General features: G+C 42.8%; 2 pseudogenes; both read right to left on the bottom strand.

Annotated features, from left to right (window-relative positions):
* Nucleotides 1-7850, bottom strand: part of LOC118585554 — a 57133-nt pseudogene extending 49283 nt beyond the window's left edge.
* A 4891-nt stretch (nucleotides 7851-12741) lies between these two features.
* On the bottom strand, nucleotides 12742-13828 carry LOC118586299 (annotated as a pseudogene).
* Nucleotides 13829-16617: the final 2789 nt, after the last annotated feature.

Below are 16617 nucleotides of genomic sequence, written 5' to 3'. Positions count from 1 at the left end.
ACAAACAATATTTGTGAGTAAAATTATACAGTATCTGGCATTTGCTTTCAAAACTTCAGGACAGAAAAGCAGCATTGGATGTGTATAAGTCAGAGTAGGCTTTGAGTTGAAGGTTTAAACCGGGTGTGGCATATGTCAAGATCCATTTTGTTTGGTGTGTGTGTGTGTGTGTGTGTGTGTGTGTGTGTGTGTGTGTGTGTGTGTGTTCAGGGGCAGGAATGCTATAAAACTTTATTCGTATAAATAGAGACACACAGATGTAGTCCTTTAGGGACCCGATGGAAGAGGCTGAAGTGCTGTTAACTGTTAGAATGAGCACATCCCTGGGCTCCAGGAACACTGGAATTCAGCGGGAGTTAGGTGTGGGAGTACAGGTGGTTTTCTCCTTGATCCATTTACTCTCCCACCCATTTCTTATTTTCTTTACCCTTACATACCTGCTAGAGTCCCTGGAGAATTATTTTAATTTCTAAAAGGCTCTACTGTGGGGGAGAGAGAAAAAAACTAACGTCACAATGGAAAGAAGTGTTGGAACAGGCCGAGTGCCCTCTTTGAAGGACACTGGAGTCGCTAATAGCTCCCTTGAGAGATTAGCGGTGAAGTGGGCCCGCATGAAAGGAGGTGGCAGGGAAGATCATTGCTTCAGTTATTATTAATGGATTGCTACTCCACAGAGATCATCTGGGGACAGCTTTGGCTGCTTGGCTGGTGCCATCAAAGGTAGTTTGTTTACTGTGTGATTAACGACACTGTTTCCAAGGTCTGCTCATAGCACTTCAGTTAGATGGAGGCTGTGTCAGCCAGAGAAGCTTTCTTGAACTCTTCACTGAGTTTCAGAGAAGGAAAAACTTTTCCATTAACTGTGAAGTTAAAAGAAAAAAAAAAATCCTATAATGTATTTCTTAACCAGATTAGAAACCAGAACCCTGGTAGGCTTTTGTTTAGCTATTTTGCTGAGGGTGTTCTGCTGAGGCCATGCAAAGAATGAGTAATTCACAGTGAAAACCTTAGCATTTTACTTAAAAGCCTTATTTTCATTTTTGGAAAATGTGACAGCAAGAATTAGTGCTGGCACTTCCGTTTCAATAATAGTGGTGTTTAAATGACAACAAATACATAATTGGACATACATGCACATTTATAGACACAAAAATGTCATTACCTATTTTGGTGGAACGTTTTATACTTATACTATAGACAACAGAAATCAGCTTAAGTTGTTTGTGTCTGCAGGCAATGATCGATGAGAAGCCTTTACCACAGTCCCACTTGGGGAGAAATGCCACCTTTTTTCACTGCCTCCTTTTGAAAGAATGAAGTTGTTTGTTTTGAATGAGGCCATGGTGAATCCAAAAATACATGGTAACCCATTTTTACTATATTCCTAGGCAACTTTTAAAGGTCAATAATTAGACTTTTCCCCAAATCAGGGATAGAGACAAACCACGGCATAATACTTCTATGCTTCCTTCAGCTTGATTGAGGTCAAATTGCTTGAGTATTACAGGGTGTGAGATCTTTGAATTTTATGGTGAGAGCATGGTAAAGCGATTAAGGAATTTAATGTTGTGGCATGGATGGGGAACATATCGATTCCATCTTGGGTATCAATCATTTTAATCAAAGAGCAGAAAGTGTAGATACAATAATACAAATAATGAAACTCCCTGAATAACTGCACAGATTGGTACTTAAAAAGGAAGGATAAAGCCAAATTTTAATTTATTTAACTAATTCATTAAGTTATCACTCAAGACTTGCTGTGAATCCCAGAAGAGGGGCTCCTCTGGAGTTTCTGAGACAGGAAAATGTTACAGATACTTTCGATCACCCTTTGTCCATCCGTGTCTGGCAGGGGAGGGTATGTTCTATCATAGTTCCTTACTAGGGATCTCCCCAGAGGTTGGATTAAGATAACTGGTATTGCCAAGTTTATAGGGCATTTCACAGTGGCCATTAAATGCCAATGGTTTCTCTTAGAGACAGTTATTCATTGAGACCCAAGGGAAAACTCTGTAAACTATGTGTTTGCAGTTGGGGTGGGACAGACCGTTCCACACCTGCTAGTCATCACTCACCATCCGGCATCTTCCAAAAAGCCTGTTCAGTCCAGGCCTCTTCCTCTCGGTGTGGCCGTCGACTGTCACAGGGCTTGTGGATCCCCTGTGGTTCTTGCTCAAACACGCTTGTGCTTGTACTTCTGAAGCAGCTGGCTTGGTCTCGTCTGTACCCTTCTCCAGTTCTGAGCAGGGAAACAAACTCAAGTGTGGTGGAGGAGAATGCAGCATCTTTCTTATCTCAGGTTTTTGGCTTTCAGCTTTCCTCCAATCTTATGCCCGTTCGCTCTCCATTTACTATCAAATATAATGGAAGTCTGTACCCCTCAGCCACACCCACGCATCTACATGCACTATCTGATGCATGCTTAGATGACACAGTACTTAGGAAGAATGCTGGGTAAGTACAAGAATTGGAAAAGTTTTTAGGGAGTGTCAGTGCAGGGGGTCAAGGGGTCCTGCCTGCACCCTGGAACACACTCCTGGTCTCTTTGCTGCTTCCTTAGGAGATTAGTTCTGGTGGGGAGCACTCCCCTTCTCCAGGCCACCTCGCTCCCATCTTCACAGAGGAGATCAGGGGACCTTCCGTAAGCAGCTTTGCTTGATTAGCCGCTCCATGCTTCAGCCTGTTTAAATTCTGGCCCACTGTTATCAGGCCGAGTAAGACCTCGGAAGGCTCAGGACTCCCACGTTTACAGACCATACATCATATTGCATGAAGATGTACCGAAAGCCCACCTCTCTCTCTCCCCCTCCCTCATATATATATGGATATACATACACACATACATATTTCTGTAAAAAATGATTTGACAGAATCACAAAACTTAAATTCTCATCTGGCTGTGTATAACAGATCATTAAGGTTAAGACAATAACTGCTCTCAGAGGTTTTTATAATGATAAAACATACAATATATCTTTACTGTAATAGATTTTTTTCACTTAAAAATAATTCTTTGAAGATTTCTTACAACGTATTTTGATAATATTCACCCCCAGCTCCTACTCCCACATCCACACCCACCTCCCTCTCTCAACACATGAACTGCATGGCCTAACAACTCTTGGGTGTGGGACCTGCCCTGGAGTGTGGTTGAACTATTAAAGAAACCTCATTCCCCTTCTAAAGCAGTGGGTTTTTAATGACTATAATTTCACAGGTAATGAAGTAGACATTAGCAGACACTGGAAATTTCAGACGCTTATTAATTTACTTCAAAGTTTTCCTCTTTTGTGCTGTGATTTCTTTTAAAGATATTAAACACATCTTTTTCTAAGTCCATGGAAATGAACACACATTACACATTCTGGTGACTTCTACTCACTGGACACTTTCCTGGCTGACGGTTACAAAGTCTGTGTATCAAAGAGTAGAAGGTTTGGTCACACTGCAGACTGAAGACACTAGCCTGGGGGCACCTCAAGCTCCCTTTCTTGAGCTTTCCATAAGAACCTAGAGCATCTACGGAGTTGATCTGCAACAGTTTCTAACAGGGTAGCCTCCTTGTTTCCACCGCGGGGCTGCAGTATCTCACGGTGGGATGGCCCAGGTGCATGGAGTCTGCATGAGAGGCTCTGAGGTCAGGACTGCACTATTCCATTTTATAGATATGGAAATAAAACTCCAAAGGAATTTTACCTAAAGCTAGAGGTACACTTAACTTACAAAGCTGGGGTCCCATCTCACTACAGCCCTTAACTTTACCACTGTATCCCTGAGACACAGAATAACATCATCCCAACTTATTCCTGCATCACAAGTACTATATGTATAAATGCACAGGTAACTATGTGTATATATGCACAGTTAACTATGCTTGTATATGCACAGGTAACTATGTGTACACATTCTTTCATTAATTTCCTTCTGTGATGGTGAAATGTGAAAGGATCTTTAAAGATAAATAAAAGGAAAGAGAACAACCACCTGACCCAGTACCCAGGAATAAGTGAAGTCTTGTACCCACAAATAATAACACAGATAGGATCCCTCCCAAAAAGAGCAATAAACCCATTTGCTCACACTTGCAGCTCTCTTTAGCATCTGCATACGGGGACAAGAGTTTATCTCTGCTTGAATTTTTGTCTCCCTTAGCAGAAATATTTTGCTTGATATAATTTTTGGCAAGGGGGAAACTCATCAGAACAAGAACTGTAGTATTTCACATGCTTGTGTGAGCATCAGAACAGCAGTCACATGGAACAATGGAGGGCTTCCTAGGATCCTTGGCGTTTTTAAATGAGTCGATCTTGAGATTTTGTTAGAAGCTCAGAGTAGAACCCACACAAACCTCAAGTTAGAGACAGATACTAATGGGAGAAATTCCTGAGAGCCATGAAGATTAGCCTGTGCTGTGAGTTAGAAGAATTCTGGCTTGGGTATTGTGTAAGCTGTTTTCTTAATACAGCTCCCCTCCACCTAGGTGATATCCCGGAGTAAGGCATAGATAATGCACTTAGAAACCAGGCTGAATGAGAAAATGCCATTTGCATGCAATTTGGGGGAAGTATAAAATAAAACTTGTTTTAAATGCCAGAAAAAATACTCATAAAAATAAAGTATGCTAATCAGAGAACAAATTTCAAAAGCTTATGTCATAAAGGAAAACAATTTCCTTGCGTTGGCAACCCTCACTGAGTGCCCTCAGCATCCTGGGCTGTTACATTCTCTAATGACATTACAGTGTGTGGCACATCTCATCTAATCTGTTAGTAAAATCCTAAAGTCACTTATGTCAGTCTCTAATGCAAGCCAAATGAATCTTTCCAGTAATAAGAAGCTTCGCAGAATTAGTTTTCGTTTTGCAGAAAATTGCCATTGGGGCTGGCACTTTTATCTAAAAATTTCACTCGTGCATAAGCAAAAAACTCATATATTATTTGGTTACATTCCATCAGTATGAGAAATAACATTGTGAGAATTCTATGCATGCTAATGATATATAGAAATCCACCTGCTTTCAGATAAAATGAGTTTAATTTTCTGTTGCCCACTGCCTGGTTGGCCTTTCATAAATTACTTATGCACAGCTATTATTAAAATAGAGGGAAAGCAAATTAGAAAGCCCTCCTATCTCTCCACTGGATTTAGCCAAGGCAGGGCTGTGACAGCTAGAGTCAGCGTTTTTGAAAAAATTCTGCTCTCTTGAAAAATTTTGCATCTCTATACAATTCTATACCACTGTTGTAAACGTTCTGACCTACCTTCTCACCAAATTAACCTAAATCCTTTCTATTTTTCAACATTAATGGAATCCTCTAGAGTCCTGCTGATATATATTAAAATATATTTATTGGTTAATTTGAATTCCAGCATTTTGTACCTCATTTCCAGTACCCCTGTTATATCTGAACAGCCTTGGGTTTGAGCATTAAAAACCTACAAATTAAGATACATAGAGTACATCTTACAGCTATCAGATCAGAACAACTTAAGTTTTATTGGCATATAGGGTGGTGTATCTAACTCTCCGCTAAGACAGAAAATGAGGGTTGCTTGTCAGAAAGAGTTAAGAACCTCCCAACTGCTGGGGTTAAGGATCTTCATTGGTCAACCAGAGGTAAAAAGTTCTTCTTTCCAGGAGGTTTGAAGTCTATGGTTCCCAGTCACTGTAGATGAGTTCCTGTGAATTGTTGCTTCCTACTTAGGCTCATACATTTGCTAGAATGTTCCAGGCATGCCTCCAAGGGCCAGACAAACACCCTCGATGATGGTTCTCTACCCTTTCAATGATGTCACAGTGAGGAAAGAGCTGTCCAAATACTATGGTGAAAAGCAACTCCCACTCAGGTTTATCCAGAAAAAGATTGAGAGCTTTCATGCCATTCTGTACATTTCAGTGTAAATAGATGATTTTTAAAGGCAAATTTGTACTCTATGAGAAAGACGGTAGGTACTCAAACAGTCTTAACCTAACTCTGGAAAAGTAAAAGTTGGACTGCTGTAAGTGTTGCCCACAGCCAGGAAGAGAAAGTAAGAAAGTATCCTGACAGGTAAGTGATCCAGACCAGTAACATAAGTGAGCATTTGTGATGTACGTGGGAAGATGGAGTGCAGGGCCCTTGAGGAAGTACAGAGTGATGAAGAAGGGGTGCTGATCTTTTGTCCTGTCTGTCCTGGAGAGTTTTCACTTTCTTCCATTTGAGGAGACATCTTTGATGCCACAGTTATAAATTCATGAATAATATAGTGTTTAGTGTCATAGGTTCACACGAGGTGACCCTGTTTTAGTTGTAAGTGGGTCTGTACAATTTTGGTTTTGCTCTCCTTGATTTTCATCTTTCACTGTTTTGTGCTCTGCCGGAGTAAGTGTGACTGATTCCTCAGGGTTACAGGGAAGGAGTTGTTTCTTAAAACCATCTTGTTGCCTCCCTAGGTTAGACAACTGTTAAAAAGATGTGTAAACATCTTTCAGTGCTGGGGACAGTGTCCAGAACCTTGCACATGGAAGGTGAATGCATTGCCACCCAGTTACAACCCCAGCCTGAATATAAACATTGTTGAGGTGTTGGGACTTGAAACCCAACTTTGAAAGAGTTATATAACTTTATACTCCTGGAAGCAAAGTGAAATGTCATTATTAAATCTGTGCTCATGAGTTTTTTGAAGCTTTATTTCCAATTTAATAATGGAAGATTTTAATTTCTACCAAAAGCTTATGGAATACCAATTTTCCATGAATGGTCATCAGAACTGAATATTATAAAAATAAGAAACAAGGCATTTTATTTGCTTTGACTATCTTTTAAGATGGAAAGATGTGTCTGTTTTTATTAGAACCATGGTTTTGCTTGAATTTAAGCATTTGCACTGTCTTTTGGCACTGTGCTCTTCAGTGAGCCGTCTTTCCTGTTCCTTCCTTCCTTCCTGACTGATGAGAACAATTGTCGTGTTAAATATTAACCTCAACTGCTTTGTTCTTGTTATTGGTCTGTTAATGTTATGATGCTTTTCAAACTTACCCAGTGTCATGTTACTGTGACAAAACACTTTACTGCAAGAGTTTATTTGCGCTTACAGTTGAAGAGGCTCTGTCCAGCGTGGGAGCAGGAGTAATGGTCACATTGTTTCTGTAGTCAGGAAGCACAGGGTCGACAGGAGGGCAGAACTTCCTTCAGTGAGGCTCTACCTCTTAGACGTTGCTTAACCTCCCAAAACAGTGCGCAGCTAGGGAGCCAGCGTTCCATCACACTGTGCCTGGGCGGAAGCTTCCCACTCAAGCTATAGCCTGTAGATTAGTTCTCTCTTTTTTAAAATTTATTTATTATGTATAGTGTTCTGGCTACATGTACACCTGTAGGCCAGAAGAGGGCGCCAGGTCTCATTACAGATGGTTGTGAGCCACTGTGTGGTTCCTGGGAATTGAACTCAGGACCTCTGGAAGAGCACTGGTTAGAGCCATCTCTCCAGCCCAGTTTTAGTTCTTACAGTGAGGACTAGTGCCCTTCCATTGTGTTTAATGCTGTACATTTCAAAGCTTCTGCAATGTTATCTTCAGATATTTCATCAGAAAAGAGCAGAAGCTTTACTACTTAGGAGTTCATTCTAACTTTTCGTAGTTTTCCATTAAAAAATGTACACAAACCCTCCAACGTCTGTTTTTGAGTTTGGGATTGGCAGGAGGCTGACTACCTTTCCCTTAACTTAAGACACTCCCTAACCGACTTAGTGATAATTTGGCTGCGTCTGCCGCACCTGCAGGCAGCATGGACCATGCTGTACGTGTTGGCGACTTTCCTTACCGCGTCATTACTGTGACAGGCACGATCAATGCAGCCCTGCTGAAACATTTCACTTCATCTCAGTGACTCATTTGCCATGTGTTGAGTAACTCACTCTATTAAAGGAAATTTGAAGCAATTTGTAAACTGGGGAGAATATTATCAGGTGAACACTGTGGCTCATGCCAGTATTATTCCATCCCAACTCCTTAGTGGTCGATTACAACACTCTCCCCTGACAGAAAGTAAGTGCTTTCTGAGCCATCTGGGGCCAACCTGAGTAAAGTCTTTATCAAGCCTCTGAGAAAGAAACATCCCATGAGTAATGAAATTCTTCCTGTTTCTCCTTTGCTTGGACCCAGGCACACACAGAGTCATAGACACATACACAGGTACACATATACATACATACATACATATATACATACATACATACATACATGCATGCATACATACACACAGGCACACACAGAGTCATAGACACACACAGGTACACATATACACACAGAGGCACACACAGAGTCATAGACACATACATAGGCACATACATAATCATATACACATACATGCATACACAGAGGCACACACATAGTCATAGACACATACATAATCACAAATACATACATACATACATACATACACATAGGCATACACAGAGTCATAGACACATACACAGGTACACATATACATACATACATACATACATACATACATACATACATACATGCATGCATACACACAGGCACACACAGAGTCATAGACACACACAGGTACACATATACACACAGAGGCACACACAGAGTCATAGACACATACATAGGCACATACATAATCATACACACATACATGCATACACAGAGGCACACACATAGTCATAGACACATACATAATCACAAATACATACATACATACATACATACACAGAGGCATACACAGAGTCATAGACACATACACAGGTACACACATACACACAGAGGCACACACAGAGTCATAGACACATACACAATCACATATACATACATGCATACATACATGCACACACAGAGGCACACACATAGTCATAGGCACATACATAATCATACACACATACATACATACATACACAGAGGCACACACATAGTCATAGACATGGTCTCACACATACAGGCACACACACAGACATACACTGGTGCACACATAGACAGGAACTTGAAGTTACAGATACACACACAGAGACATATATACACATAGAGATATGCACAGGCACACATATACATACAGAAACAGACACACAGATACAGATACACATCAAGAGGTATACATGTACACAGACACACCACGGTATGTTCACATACACATACACATAAGCACACACACATACATATACCAAGGTGTGCCTATGCAAACATACATACATGCATGCATACAGATACATTTTCAGAGGCACATGTATAAACACAGACAGCACACATATACACATCAGTGTGCAGGCTCACACAGAGACACACACAGGCACATACATGTGCACACACACAGAAGCACACTGCCATACATGTATACAAATCCTTTCCTTTAAACATGGTTAAGGAAGTGTGGTGCTCTGGCTACCGGCAGTAGCCCAGCCTGGACCAAAGCACTGAGTCACCTACAGTAATTCAGAGCCATGCCCGCCTCTGCTGGTGACCATGACAGCACGTGTTCTGGCTGATGCATGTCAGGTCCAATCGCTCACTGTCAGTATTAGTTACACATCACCCAGACCAGATACCTGGGCAGAGCAACTCACAGGCCCAGATGGCTCAGGTCCAGTGTGAGGAATGCCCTTGTCAAATTTGTTGACTTGTATATAATTATAATAAACATACATTATATATGTGACATATAAAATACATTAAAACGTTCATAAAATAGAAAGGAACTAGAGAGAGAAAGTGCCATTATCATTTTTAACAACTGAAAAGTCTTATTTTCTCACCTATTTGTTGTAGAAAACCCTGTTTCCCGGCCAGTATTCATCATGATATTTATTTATTTCATAAAAAGTATCTACGAGGTAAAACCACAAGTGCCAAAATATTTATCTCAGAAAATGTCACCAAGTGGGAGTCACTTGAGGTTTTTCCCTTTCTTTTGTTCTTTCCTGCTCTTCCTTCTGCCCCTTTTTCTTTTGTGTTTTGAGGTAGTCTCACGAAGTGATCCACAGCTCCTGAGCGCTGAGTGTGGTCCCTGTCACCTCACCAGTCAGTGGCCTTTAGAAAGTTACGGCTCATCCTCAACTCCATTCTTTACCACACTTTCTGAAGTGCCTGGGCGCACGGCCGTCCTGTGCTGATTTCACTGTCACTCCCAGGCTCACTGAGACACTATGAGATGCTGCTCCCAGAGCACTGTCCACATGCATTTAGCACCCAAGGACTATGATACTGATGGCCTGTTGATGACTCAGGCTTACTGCCATTCCTCTGCATTGCTGAGATCACGTTTCCCTCAGCCATACTGACAGCGGCTCTGGGACAGGGGCGCCAGTTTTGAGTGTCATTGTACACTAAGTATCCAGCCCATTTTATTCCTATCTATTTACATTCAGTCGACAACTGTGTGTGGTGTATGTACTTGTTAGTGTGTGTGCATGTGGTGGCCAGAGGTTGACCTTGGGTGCCTTTCCTAGATCATGTCCCACCTTATGTTTTGAGACAGAGTCACTGAACTGGAACTCACGGATTTAGCTAGGCCGTTGAGTTTCCTGTTCCTGCACCCCGGCCTTCCAGAGCTGGGGTTACAAGTATGAGCAGCCACAGTGAGCTTTTTTTATTATATGAGTAACTGGGACCTAAATTCGGGTCCTCATGATTGCATGGCAGGCATTTTACCAACTAAGCCATCTTCTCCAATACATTATTTGTTCATTTTAATGATAGAAATAAGAATATGTGTGAAATGTTTTTAAATCCTCATGGGTTGGGAGCACCCACCTTGGAATTTGTTGGCTGGATAATCCTAAACATATCTAATTTTCCCCCTCAAAATAGCCATCAAGGGTAAAGTGTCAAATTCCAGCTGGTAAACGGTACACATGCCGGTCCTGGATTCCAGACTGAGCAGGGATCTCTTTCATGGACCATTGCCATCACAGCACACGATAAAGGTGATCTTGCTGAGGAAACCCAGGAGGCCAGTCAAACCCACGACCATCCTGCTTGTTCCCAGGTAGAATCGACAGCCTACCAGCAAGTAGCAAATACTCACCCAGGTCCCTCCCCCTATGTCCGCAGAGTAGAAAAACTGGCTTGGAATTGAGGCCAAGTTCATCTGGGGACCTCCATTCCTACGCAAGAAAAGTTATGCTACGCAGCAGAACTAACTTTGAGTTTCTTTGAAGTTCATTCTTTCTTTGTATTTTTCCATGGAGTTAAAAAAATTTAAGTTAGCATTCAAAGTAATGAGCTGTGGCAGTACCATTGACGTGTATTACACTTCGTATTTTAATGAGTCTCATCTGAACTTCCTGTGTGCAAACGTTCCCAGGAACCTCCAGTAGAGGGCGCCCTTGCAGTATGAGCAACCCACAAGGCCTGCCCAAGCCGCCCCACACCGGCCCTTTCCCGTACTTGCACACTTTCTGTAGCTGGTCTTTTTTGGTCTACACTGTATTTGTTTTTGTTTTATTTTTCTTTTTTGAGCTGAGGATCGAACCCAGGGCCTTGCTAAATCCCCAACCCCTGTATTTGTTTTTAATGCACTGAGGTCTACATGTGGATAACGCCCGGAAGTCCTCCTCTCTCTGCACAATTCGCTGCTTCGGATCAGCACGGACCCTGAAATAAACTGGGCCTCGGTTGGTTTTGCTCGCTGACATGAGACCTCTCCGAAGAGCAGGCTGTGTGTTTTATTGCCTGGGTGTTACAGTTAACGTGTCAATTTCTTAGCCTTCTCATCCTGGCTCTGGGGGTAGTTGGGGGCCAGAGACCCGGCTTCTCAGCCGTGAAGGTGGATGTTCAACGTGCTTTGTGTTGATTTCACGAGATTCCTTCAGTCTTCAGGGCTCAGGTTCACCGTTAAGTCCAAACTCTGTCAGGATAGTTACATTTCCTGCCGCCCCACCCCCAGTTCTTCAATTATTTTTCTCAGAATACAGGAGTTGGAAAAGGAGGAGAGCATTCTGATACACAAGGCAGGAGTCTCGTGTGATGGGGGTGACTTATCCCAAGATTTCCTAGTTTCTTCTTCTAAAACCAATTAACACTGAATTGCTGATTTTTGCCTCTTAGCAACCAGAGTGAATCCTTAAGTTTTTGACTGAAATAAAGTAAGAAGTAAATTAATAAAATATTAAATGACTAAAATCTTTATCTTTTTTTTAGGTTACACATACACTTATATATTTAACAAGTTTGCATACATGACAGAACTCCAACATAAGAAAGAGCCGTAAAATCTATAAACACCTGAGTCAAGTCCAAGGCAGTGGAGCACTTCATTGTGGTGGATGAGGATCCAAATCCCATACAAGCTTAAGAAGGCTGAAAACGAGTATTCTGAAGGGGATCCACTTAAGAAAAAGAAGTCTATACAAATCTTTATTTTAACATTTAAAACTACATACTCATTCCAACAGTGTCCCAGGCCCAGCGACCCAATAACTTACACACACACTCAGGCACTTGAAGGCTACAGACACAGGTGATCGCCGGGGAGGTGGGCAGACTGCTAACTTTCCCACGGTGAGACCCCCACAAAGACACCTTGAGGGCAGAGGCCATTGGGACAGCTGCAGTGGAACCTTCCCTCCAGATTACTAAACCAGGAAAAGCAGCACGGTTCTTGGGGCTTGGGCAATGTCACATGTGCTCAGGTGGGGTTTCCTGGATGCAAGGCCAAGGACTCCCTGCTCAGCAAAGGGTACTGAGGGCAGTGGTGATGGTCCGGGAGGTCTCGATGGGGCATTTCTCACAGTTGCACAGTGACCATGGCCCCCGATTCCCTAAGACGATTTGCTAGTTATAGTTAGCTCTTTGTTTTTTTGGCCAGTTGAAGGTTTTGAGGAATTAGCTGTGATCCAGGGGTGCTCAAGGACTTCTGCCAGCGTGAACCTCTGGCTTGAGTTGTGCTTTAACAGTCTTGAAATGAGGTCCCTGGCTCCCTCAGTCACAAAGTCGGGGAATGTGAATTCTGGCTTTCAATCATCTTAGGGGGCAGGTAGTCCAGAGTGCCACATAGCATGGTTCTCCTGGAAGATGGAGCGTGTACAGGCTACCCAAAGTCTGTGATCTTCAACTCTCCATTTGGCTCAAGAAGCAGGTTCTCCGGCTTAATGTCTCTGTGGATGACTCTCTTTGAATGACAGTACGACAGAGCGTTTGCCAACTCGGTGATGTAAGTAGCTGTTCTCTGCTAGTCAGACTTGGAGAGTTTCTGGAGCTCTCTACAGACTGTTCCAAGGGGCGCGTATTCTAGAATTAGATAAACTCTGGTGGCATCATGGAAATATCCATAAACCTGAGGATGTTGGGGTGCCGCAGGTGCGACTGGATCTCCACTTCTCTCTGAAACTGGTGCTCCACCCCTGCTTTCCCCAGCTGGGTTTTAAACAGCACCTTCAGGACCAGGATGAACTTGCTTTGCTTCTCCCTTGCCAAATAGACATTTCCAAACTTGCCTTTACCTAGTGGGCGGCCAATGTCAAAATCCTCCAGAGTCCACTGCCTTTTTTTTTTTTTTTTAGTCTTCAGTTTTCTGTTTTGATGCCTGTTCCTTTTCAGAATTATTTCCAGAGGCTGTGGGCTGTGGCTGCTCACTCTTCTGGGGGTTACTGAACCGGAGACAGGTCGAGGAACGCTGGCAGCTGGCAACTGCTTTGGCACTGGCTTCTGACCTGAGACAAGTTTCTGTGCTTGTGAAGGGACACGGAGGGAGGAGTTGGACAGACACAGGACCCACTGGGCCTGGGCACTGCCAGGCAATCCTAGGTTCTGAGAAGGAATCTGCTCTGTCACCAAGACTCGTTTCGGGCCGAAGGGAACTGTGGTCTTAACAGGCCTGGAAACACAGTTTTCTTTACCTCTGTTCATGTCACCAGCAGGATCCTGCCTCTGACCGAAGCCTCAAACCAACCCCGGGAGCTCAGCTGTTACAATTCCAATGTTTATCTTATATATCACAATAATTTTGAAATTATTTGAATCTTTACCAAAATTGGAGCTGATAGTGTTCACTTGACATTGGAAGTATGTTTTATAGTAGATTTTGTTTACAATTTTGAAGTTGTTTTAGGACCTCTCTTGAGAAGTTACAGAAGTGTATTAATGGCATAGAATAAAATACAATAATCAGCTTTGTCTGTTCAGTATTTTAAATATCCTGAGGCATTCTCTCCAGACCTGAATTAATGAAGCTTTCAGAACAGGAGTTAGAATCAGTTCTCAGAGTAGAAGACCGCCCATGGCTGGCCCCAGGGACAAGGGGCAGGACTGAACCGAGGAGACGGTGTTCAGAGCCCTGGGTTCAGCACGCTGTCTTCCAGCACAGTTCACAAGAATGACATGAACATGAATGGTTATGAAACCCTTGTGTGAGCAACCCTAGTGAAACCATGGGGTAGCACATTCCCTTAAAAAGACAGAAAAGTAGAAAGGGGACTAGTTGGGCAGAGGAGGGAAATCAGTGGTAGAGATGGGGCAAGAAATGGTAATGGGGGTGGAGATGATCAAAACACCTTTTATGCATAAAATGTTATGAGACTCATTTGGAATAATTAACAATAGGCTAATAAAATCACTTAACAAACCTACTGATGGATGGGATTGCTGACTAGTTGGTTAGTAACAAAAGTTATTAACCCAGCAGTCAGGAGGCAGAGGCAGGAGGATTTCTGAGTTTGAGGACAGCCAGGACTACATAGAGGCCCCTGTCACAAAAATTAAGACAACAAAAACATTTCAGCTGGGCTGTGGTGGTGCTCATCTTTAGTCCCAGCACTTGGGGATTGAAGTACTGAAGCAAGAAGCCCCCTGAGAAACTCCAAACACTTCTGGGGAGCACTGCTGGTGGGGGGGGACCTGGTAGTGGGGAGCACCTGGTAGTGGGGAGCAGCTGATGGTGGGGAGCAGCTGGCGGGGCTTCCTTCTTATTATCCAAGAGGTATGCTCAGGAAGTAGCTCTGCTAGTGGCCACCACAGCAGCTGCTGGGCTAGGGTTGAGGAGGGACCTCAAGAGACATAGCAGGAGACTTCTCCCCCTTCGAGCAGGGGTGGCGCTGGCGAGGGTGCAGGGCCTCAGCTTCCCATCATGCAAGGAAGGGGAGCAAGCATGTGCAGACAGAGGAGAATTCTGCCTTGCCGCTGAATCTTGGGAGTGGGCTTCTGTGATATGGTACCTATCAGTACTCCAGCACCCCAGGATAACCCGGCCTTTGTCTCCAAAGCTAATTTCTCTTTGTACTTAGCACAGGGCAGGCCCTAGACACTTAGAAAAAGACATGCTACACTATTAAGAACTCAGTAATTAATGTTGGCCAGATTTGAATTTAAATCCTTTACTCTTCAGGGTCTAATTAAAGCCAGACATTATTATGAACAGAATTAGACATTTTCCTGACCAGCCTTATATTAATAGTTTCATGTATAAGGGATTTCATGTTAACAGTTTAAAACATATTTGGAATAATGCATTTCTCTTTGAAGTCAGGAAGAGTGAAAAGTTAGGTTGCCCTTAACATAAAAGGAAATCACCTTTGATAAAAAGTAGCCTTATTAGGACAGATATTATTTTTATCTCGTTACATTTCTCAGCCCGCCATTCTAAAATAGATTGCAGGATTGTAAATATAATTATCGACACTGTGCCAAGATGATGGCTGCACTTTGGTGGATTTTGGTCCTAAATAATTAATTCATTTTAGATTACATTTTTAGTCTCTGAACTATTAGCTCTCTAGTATCTGTAGAGCACTCACAACTGTGGTGTGCAGAGTTCACCCTAGTACTTGGCCTGGGTAAGCCAAGTTCAGACCGGTCCAGGAAAATAAGCTACAAAGAAACAACCATTAGCTGACATTCCATTCCTGGGTGTGCAGGAAAGGAACTGTCCATTCTAGGGCGCTCTTTTCTCCCCGGAATTATCAGCTACGTCAGCCATGTGAAGCCCTTGATATCTGTAACGACTTCACCCCTGGACTCAAGAGCATTTCTGTCCATTTCTCCTGACACATCACCTAAAAAGGGAGAAAAGTACAGCCTCAGAGAGGCAGAAGAAGCAACCTCTAACAGTCCTGTTCTTTCAGATTATTTAAAATCCAACAAAGGATTGACTTAGCAGCCATAAATAAAACTGTAAAAAACGCTCTACGACACCTTTCCACTTTTGTGTAAGAGAGAGCTGTTCACGGTCGTTTGCACTCGTAATCTTCATCTGCCAGATTTTAGGAAGAAAGGGTCAAGCTCGTATTTCTCTCCATTTTGCCAAGTTAGAAATTTTGTATCTAAAAACAGGGAGTGAAAGTCAGGCTCGGGGGGGCCCAGCTAGTATTCTGCTCCGAATAGACTGAAGACATTCTCTGAGGTTCTTGTCCTCTGATACTCTGCTACCAGCGTCTTGTGGAGCACGTATATCATTTCTCTACTTTTCCTGAAACTGAAGAGATCACCTAGCAACTAGTGCTGTCTGCTTAGGTGAGGGGAACCTGTGAGCATCTGAAGACAGAGCTTGGAGGGACACTGTCCCTTTCCGGTCCCCACTAGCAAGTCCTGAAGCAGAATTCCTTGACGGTCATTGTTTTCAGAAGTCCGAGGGTTAACTTTCCTTCAACGTGGCCTGGATTAAAGTGGTGCTCCCATATACAAGTCAAATATTTAAGAAAGTG

This window comes from Onychomys torridus, chromosome 6 (assembly GCF_903995425.1).
Source record: "Onychomys torridus chromosome 6, mOncTor1.1, whole genome shotgun sequence".
NCBI lineage: Eukaryota > Metazoa > Chordata > Mammalia > Rodentia > Cricetidae > Onychomys > Onychomys torridus.
Note: the sequence above shows the minus strand (reverse complement) of the source record. Positions and strands in the feature narration are given on the sequence as shown.